Source organism: Electrona antarctica, assembly GCF_951216825.1.
Source record: "Electrona antarctica genome assembly, chromosome: 5".
NCBI lineage: Eukaryota > Metazoa > Chordata > Actinopteri > Myctophiformes > Myctophidae > Electrona > Electrona antarctica.
In genome coordinates this window covers 19,065,434-19,074,449 of record NC_136810.1, presented here as the reverse complement: position 1 = coordinate 19,074,449, position 9,016 = coordinate 19,065,434, and positions in this window count along the sequence as shown.

Genomic DNA, 9,016 nt, shown 5'->3' with positions numbered 1-9,016 from the left:
GGTGTAAGTATGTAGGACTAGTAGCATGCCAAAGTTTGTGCTATTGCCATTGGGAATGCATTGGGCGTTTAACTTAAATAACTCAGAAACTACAAAACATTTCAAAGTAAAAAGTTCCAGCATGTGTCTCCACAGAAAGCTGAATTATAAAACGTGTGAATGGAGTTTCTAGGTGAAAGTGCTTTTTTGACGTGCCAATATCTGCCATTGAGCCCCATTGTAAATGTCTCAAATTTGAAAGCACTATATTTCTAAAACGATTAAACATTTCAAAGATTCCTTTTCAGGCAAACATGTCCACCGTGAGATGAACCTGAATAGGTTTGAATGGGGTTTCTAGGTGTAAGTATGTAGGACTAGTAGCATGCCAAAGTTTGTGCTATTGCCATTGGGAATGCATTGGGCGTTTAACTTAAATAACTCAGAAACTACAAAACATTTCAAAGTAAAAAGTTCCAGCATGTGTCTCCACAGAAAGCTGAATTATAAAACGTGTGAATGGAGTTTCTAGGTGAAAGTGCTTTTTTGACGTGCCAATATCTGCCATTGAGCCCCATTGTAAATGTCTCAAATTTGAAAGCACTATATTTCTAAAACGATGAAACATTTCAAAGATTCCTTTTCAGGCAAACATGTCGACCGTAAGATGAACCTAAATAGGTTTGAATGGGGTTTCTAGGTGTAAGTATGTAGGACTAGTAGCATGCCAAAGTTTGTGCTATTGCCATTGGGAATGCATTGGGCGTTTAACTTAAATAACTCAGAAACTACAAAACATTTCAAAGTAAAAAGTTCCAGCATGTGTCTCCACAGAAAGCTGAATTATAAAACGTGTGAATGGAGTTTCTAGGTGAAAGTGCTTTTTTGACGTGCCAATATCTGCCATTGAGCCCCATTGTAAATGTCTCAAATTTGAAAGCACTATATTTCTAAAACGATGAAACATTTCAAAGATTCCTTTTCAGGCAAACATGTCGACCGTAAGATGAACCTAAATAGGTTTGAATGGGGTTTCTAGGTGTAAGTATGTAGGACTAGTAGCATGCCAAAGTTTGTGCTATTGCCATTGGGAATGCATTGGGCGTTTAACTTAAATAACTCAGAAACTACAAAACATTTCAAAGTAAAAAGTTCCAGCATGTGTCTCCACAGAAAGCTGAATTATAAAAAGTGTGAATGGAGTTTCTAGGTGAATGATTTTTTGACGTGCCACTATCTGCCATTATACATTTCTCAAATTTAAAGCACTATATTTCTAAAACTATGAAACATTTCAAAGATTCCTTTTCAGGCAAACATGTCCACCGTAAGATGAACCTAAATAGGTTCGAATGGGGATTCTAGGTGTAAGTATGTAGGACTAGTAGCATGCCAAAGTTATAATTTTTTTCGGACGGCATACTATATAGCATGTCGTTTTTCGTGATTTTGGACTATTTGAAAAGAATATGAAAATCATGAAAAAACGACATACTATAGTTCATGGCTTCAGACGGCATACTATAGCATGTCGTTTTTCATGATTTTGGAGGATTTGAAAAAAAGATGAAAATCATGAAAAAACAACATACTATAGTCCATGGTTTGGGACGGCATAATATATTTTGTCATATTTTCATGATTTTGGGACACTATGTCAGAGCCAGGACTTGAACCTGCAGCCTCCTGATTCCCAGGCAGGCTCTGTACCCAGTGAGCCACTGTGCATGCTGTTCTTAAAAGGCCGAATAGATAATGACAGAAGAGCCAGAGACTTGTTTCCATTGTGGTTCATAAACATTCAAACGTCTAGAGATAAACAACAGCAAAAGAAACAATTGACAAATTTCCTGTTATTTTATTTTTTGTATTTTATTTTTGTATCAATGTTGTACTCAAAGGGAACAGCAGACTGTGTTGTGGCAGGTAGCAAGTAGATCAGTGACTTAGCACACAGGCTGCATGATCTGGAGATTGTGGGTTCAAACCCCACTCAAACCTTTACTTGCCAAAATCTGCCATTGAGCCCCATTGTAAATGTCTCAAATTTGAAAGCACTATATTTCTAAAACGATGAAACATTTCAAAGATTCCTTTTCAGGCAAACATGTCCACCGTAAGATGAACCTAAATAGGTTTGAATGGGGTTTCTAGGTGTAAGTATGTAGGACTAGTAGCATGCCAAAGTTTGTGCTATTGCCATTGGGAATGCATTGGGCGTTTAACTTAAATAACTCAGAAACTACAAAACATTTCAAAGTAAAAAGTTCCAGCATGTGTCTCCACAGAAAGCTGAATTATAAAACGTGTGAATGGAGTTTCTAGGTGAAAGTGCTTTTTTGACGTGCCAATATCTGCCATTGAGCCCCATTGTAAATGTCTCAAATTTGAAAGCACTATATTTCTAAAACGATGAAACATTTCAAAGATTCCTTTTCAGGCAAACATGTCCACCGTGAGATGAACCTGAATAGGTTTGAATGGGGTTTCTAGGTGTAAGTATGTAGGACTAGTAGCATGCCAAAGTTTGTGCTATTGCCATTGGGAATGCATTGGGCGTTTAACTTAAATAACTCAGAAACTACAAAACATTTCAAAGTAAAAAGTTCCAGCATGTGTCTCCACAGAAAGCTGAATTATAAAACATGTGAATGGAGTTTCTAGGTGAAAGTGCTTTTTTGACGTGCCAATATCTGCCATTGAGCCCCATTGTAAATGTCTCAAATTTAAAAGCACTATATTTCTAAAACGATGAAACATTTCAAAGATTCCTTTTCAGGCAAACATGTCCACCGTAAGATGAACCTAAATAGGTTTGAATGGGGTTTCTAGGTGTAAGTATGTAGGACTAGTAGCATGCCAAAGTTTGTGCTATTGCCATTGAGAATGCATTGGGCGTTTAACTTAAATAACTCAGAAACTACAAAACATTTCAAAGTAAAAAGTTCCAGCATGTGTCTCCACAGAAAGCTGAATTATAAAACGTGTGAATGGAGTTTCTAGGTGAAAGTGCTTTTTTGACGTGCCAATATCTGCCATTGAGCCCCATTGTAAATGTCTCAAATTTGAAAGCACTATATTTCTAAAACGATGAAACATTTCAAAGATTCCTTTTCAGGCAAACATGTCCACCGTAAGATGAACCTAAATAGGTTTGAATGGGGTTTCTAGGTGTATGTATGTAGGACTAGTAGCATGCCAAAGTTTGTGCTATTGCCATTGAGAATGCATTGGGCGTTTAACTTAAATAACTCAGAAACTACAAAACATTTCAAAGTAAAAAGTTCCAGCATGTGTCTCCACAGAAAGCTGAATTATAGAACGTGTGAATTCTAGGTGAAAGTGCTTTTTTGACGTGCCAATATCTGCCATTGAGCCCCATTGTAAATGTCTCAAATTTGAAAGCACTATATTTCTAAAACGATGAAACATTTCAAAGATTCCTTTTCAGGCAAACATGTCCACCGTAAGATGAACCTAAATAGGTTTGAATGGGGTTTCTAGGTGTAAGTATGTAGGACTAGTAGCATGCCAAAGTTTATGCTATTGCCATTGGGAATGCATTGGGCGTTTAACTTAAATAACTCAGAAACTACAAAACATTTCAAAGTAAAAAGTTCCAGCATGTGTCTCCACAGAAAGCTGAATTATAAAACGTGTGAATGGAGTTTCTAGGTGAAAGTGCTTTTTTGACGTGCCAATATCTGCCATTGAGCCCCATTGTAAATGTCTCAAATTTGAAAGCACTATATTTCTAAAACGATTAAACATTTCAAAGATTCCTTTTCAGGCAAACATGTCCACCGTGAGATGAACCTGAATAGGTTTGAATGGGGTTTCTAGGTGTAAGTATGTAGGACTAGTAGCATGCCAAAGTTTGTGCTATTGCCATTGGGAATGCATTGGGCGTTTAACTTAAATAACTCAGAAACTACAAAACATTTCAAAGTAAAAAGTTCCAGCATGTGTCTCCACAGAAAGCTGAATTATAAAACGTGTGAATGGAGTTTCTAGGTGAAAGTGCTTTTTTGACGTGCCAATATCTGCCATTGAGCCCCATTGTAAATGTCTCAAATTTGAAAGCACTATATTTCTAAAACGATGAAACATTTCAAAGATTCCTTTTCAGGCAAACATGTCGACCGTAAGATGAACCTAAATAGGTTTGAATGGGGTTTCTAGGTGTAAGTATGTAGGACTAGTAGCATGCCAAAGTTTGTGCTATTGCCATTGGGAATGCATTGGGCGTTTAACTTAAATAACTCAGAAACTACAAAACATTTCAAAGTAAAAAGTTCCAGCATGTGTCTCCACAGAATTTGATTTTGGACTATTTGAAAAAAAGATGAAAATCATGAAAAAACTACATACTATAGTTCATGGCTTCAGACGGCATACTATAGCATGTCGTTTTTCATGATTTTGGAGGATTTGAAAAAAAGATGAAAATCATGAAAAAACAACATACTATAGTCCATGGTTTGGGACGGCATAATATATTTTGTCATATTTTCATGATTTTAGGGACACTATGTCAGAGGCAGGACTTGAACCTGCAGCCTCCTGATTCCCAGGCAGGCTCTGTACCCAGTGAGCCACTGTGCATGCTGTTCTTAAAAGGCCGAATAGATAATGACAGAAGAGCCAGAGACTTGTTTCCATTGTGGTTCATAAACATTCAAACGTCTAGAGATAAACAACAGCAAAAGAAACAATTGACAAATTTCCTGTTATTTTATTTTTTGTATTTTATTTTTGTATCAATGTTGTACTCAAAGGGAACAGCAGACTGTGTTGTGGCAGGTAGCAAGTAGATCAGTGACTTAGCACACTGGCTGCATGATCTGGAGATTGTGGGTTCAAACCCCACTCAAACCTTTACTTGCCAAAATCTGCCATTGACCCCCATTCTGAATTTCTCAAATTTAAAAGCACTATATTTCTAAAACAATGAAACATTTCAAAGATTCCTTTTCAGGCAAACATGTCCACCGTAAGATGAACCTAAATAGGTTTGAATGGGGTTTCTAGGTGTAAGTATGTAGGACTAGTAGCATGCCAAAGTTTGTGCTATTGCCATTGGGAATGCATTGGGCGTTTAACTTAAATAACTCAGAAACTACAAAACATTTCAAAGTAAAAAGTTCCAGCATGTGTCTCCACAGAAAGCTGAATTATACAACGTGTGAATGGAGTTTCTAGGTGAAAGTGCTTTTTTGACGTGCCAATATCTGCCATTGAGCCCCATTGTAAATGTCTCAAATTTGAAAGCACTATATTTCTAAAACGATGAAACATTTCAAAGATTCCTTTTCAGGCAAACATGTCCACCGTAAGATGAACCTAAATAGGTTAGAATGGGGTTTCTAGGTGTAAGTATGTAGGACAAGTAGCATGCCAAAGTTTGTGCTATTGCCATTGAGAATGCATTGGGCGTTTAACTTAAATAACTCAGAAACTACAAAACATTTCAAAGTAAAAAGTTCCAGCATGTGTCTCCACAGAAAGCTGAATTATAAAACGTGTGAATGGAGTTTCTAGGTGAAAGTGCTTTTTTGACGTGCCAATATCTGCCATTGAGCCCCATTGTAAATGTCTCAAATTTGAAAGCACTATATTTCTAAAACGATGAAACATTTCAAAGATTCCTTTTCAGGAAAACATGTCCACCGTAAGATGAACCTAAATAGGTTTGAATGGGGTTTCTAGGTGTAAGTATGTAGGACTAGTAGCATGCCAAAGTTTGTGCTATTGCCATTGAGAATGCATTGGGCGTTTAACTTAAATAACTCAGAAACTACAAAACATTTCAAAGTAAAAAGTTCCAGCATGTGTCTCCACAGAAAGCTGAATTATAAAACGTGTGAATGGAGTTTCTAGGTGAAAGTGCTTTTTTGACGTGCCAATATCTGCCATTGAGCCCCATTGTAAATGTCTCAAATTTGAAAGCACTATATTTCTAAAACGATGAAACATTTCAAAGATTCCTTTTCAGGCAAACATGTCCACCGTAAGATGAACCTGAATAGGGTTGAATGGGGTTTCTAGGTGTAAGTATGTAGGACTAGTAGCATGCCAAAGTTTGTGCTATTGCCATTGGGAATGCATTGGGCGTTTAACTTAAATAACTCAGAAACTACAAAACATTTCAAAGTAAAAAGTTCCAGCATGTGTCTCCACAGAAAGCTGAATTATAAAACGTGTGAATGGAGTTTCTAGGTGAAAGTGCTTTTTTGACGTGCCAATATCTGCCATTGAGCCCCATTGTAAATGTCTCAAATTTAAAAGCACTATATTTCTAAAACGATGAAACATTTCAAAGATTCCTTTTCAGGCAAACATGTCCACCGTAAGATGAACCTAAATAGGTTTGAATGGGGTTTCTAGGTGTAAGTATGTAGGACTAGTAGCATGCCAAAGTTTGTGCTATTGCCATTGAGAATGCATTGGGCGTTTAACTTAAATAACTCAGAAACTACAAAACATTTCAAAGTAAAAAGTTCCAATATGTGTCTCCACAGAAAGCTGAATTATAAAACGTGTGAATGGAGTTTCTAGGTGAAAGTGCTTTTTTGATGTGCCAATATCTGCCATTGAGCCCCATTGTAAATGTCTCAAATTTGAAAGCACTATATTTCTAAAACGATGAAACATTTCAAAGATTCCTTTTCAGGCAAACATGTCCACCGTAAGATGAACCTAAATAGGTTTGAATGGGGTTTCTAGGTGTATGTATGTAGGACTAGTAGCATGCCAAAGTTTGTGCTATTGCCATTGAGAATGCATTGGGCGTTTAACTTAAATAACTCAGAAACTACAAAACATTTCAAAGTAAAAAGTTCCAGCATGTGTCTCCACAGAAAGCTGAATTATAAAAAGTGTGAATAGAGTTTCTAGGTGAATGATTCTTTGACGTGCCACTATCTGCCATTATAAATTTCTCAAATTTAAAGCACTATATTTCAAAAACTTTGAAACATTTCAAAGATTCCTTTTCAGCCAAACATGTCCACCGTAAGATGAACCTAAATAGGTTTGAATGGGGATTCTAGGTGTAAGTATGTAGGACTAGTAGCATGCCAAAGTTATAATTTTTTTCGGACGGCATACTATAGCATGTCGTTTTTCGTGATTTTGGACTATTGATGAAAATCATGAAAAAACGACATACTATAGTTCATGGCTTCGGACGGCATACTATAGCATGTGGTTTTTCATGATTTTGGAGGATTTGAAAAAAAGATGAAAATCATGAAAAAACGACATACTATAGTCCATGGTTTGGGACGGCATAATATATTTTGTCATATTTTCATGATTTTGGGACACTATGTCAGAGCCAGGACTTGAACCTGCAGCCTCCTGATTCCCAGGCAGGCTCTGTACCCAGTGAGCCACTGTGCATGCTGTTCTTAAAAGGCCGAATAGATAATGACAGAAGAGCCAGAGACTTGTTTCCATTGTGGTTCATAAACATTCAAACGTCTAGAGATAAACAACAGCAAAATAAACAATAGACAAATCTCCTGTTATTTTATTTTTTGTATTTTATTTTTGTATCAATGTTGTACTCAAAGGGAACAGCAGACTGTGTTGTGGCAGGTAGCAAGTAGATCAGTGACTTAGCACACTGGCTGCATGATCTGGAAATTGTGTGTTCAAACACCACTCAAACCTTTACTTGCCAAAATCTGCCATTGACCCCCATTCTGAATTTCTCAAATTTAAAAGAACTATATTTCTAAAACGATGAAACATTTCAAAGATTCCTTTTCAGGCAAACATGTCCACCGTAAGATGAACCTAAATAGGTTTGAATGGGGTTTCTAGGTGTAAGTATGTAGGACTAGTAGCATGCCAAAGTTTGTGCTATTGCCATTGGGAATGCATTGGGCGTTTAACTTAAATAACTCAGAAACTACAAAACATTTCAAAGTAAAAAGTTCCAGCATGTGTCTCCACAGAAAGCTGAATTATAGAACGTGTGAATTCTAGGTGAAAGTGCTTTTTTGACGTGCCAATATCTGCCATTGAGCCCCATTGTAAATGTCTCAAATTTGAAAGCACTATATTTCTAAAACGATGAAACATTTCAAAGATTCCTTTTCAGGCAAACATGTCCACCGTAAGATGAACCTAAATAGGTTTGAATGGGGTTTCTAGGTGTAAGTATGTAGGACTAGTAGCATGCCAAAGTTTATGCTATTGCCATTGGGAATGCATTGGGCGTTTAACTTAAATAACTCAGAAACTACAAAACATTTCAAAGTAAAAAGTTCCAGCATGTGTCTCCACAGAAAGCTGAATTATAAAACGTGTGAATGGAGTTTCTAGGTGAAAGTGCTTTTTTGACGTGCCAATATCTGCCATTGAGCCCCATTGTAAATGTCTCAAATTTGAAAGCACTATATTTCTAAAACGATTAAACATTTCAAAGATTCCTTTTCAGGCAAACATGTCCACCGTGAGATGAACCTGAATAGGTTTGAATGGGGTTTCTAGGTGTATGTATGTAGGACTAGTAGCATGCCAAAGTTTGTGCTATTGCCATTGAGAATGCATTGGGCGTTTAACTTAAATAACTCAGAAACTACAAAACATTTCAAAGTAAAAAGTTCCAGCATGTGTCTCCACAGAAAGCTGAATTATAAAAAGTGTGAATAGAGTTTCTAGGTGAATGATTCTTTGACGTGCCACTATCTGCCATTATAAATTTCTCAAATTTAAAGCACTATATTTCAAAAACTTTGAAACATTTCAAAGATTCCTTTTCAGCCAAACATGTCCACCGTAAGATGAACCTAAATAGGTTTGAATGGGGATTCTAGGTGTAAGTATGTAGGACTAGTAGCATGCCAAAGTTATAATTTTTTTCGGACGGCATACTATAGCATGTCGTTTTTCGTGATTTTGGACTATTGATGAAAATCATGAAAAAACGACATACTATAGTTCATGGCTTCGGACGGCATACTATAGCATGTGGTTTTTCATGATTTTGGAGGATTTGAAAAAAAGATGAAAATCATGAAAAAAC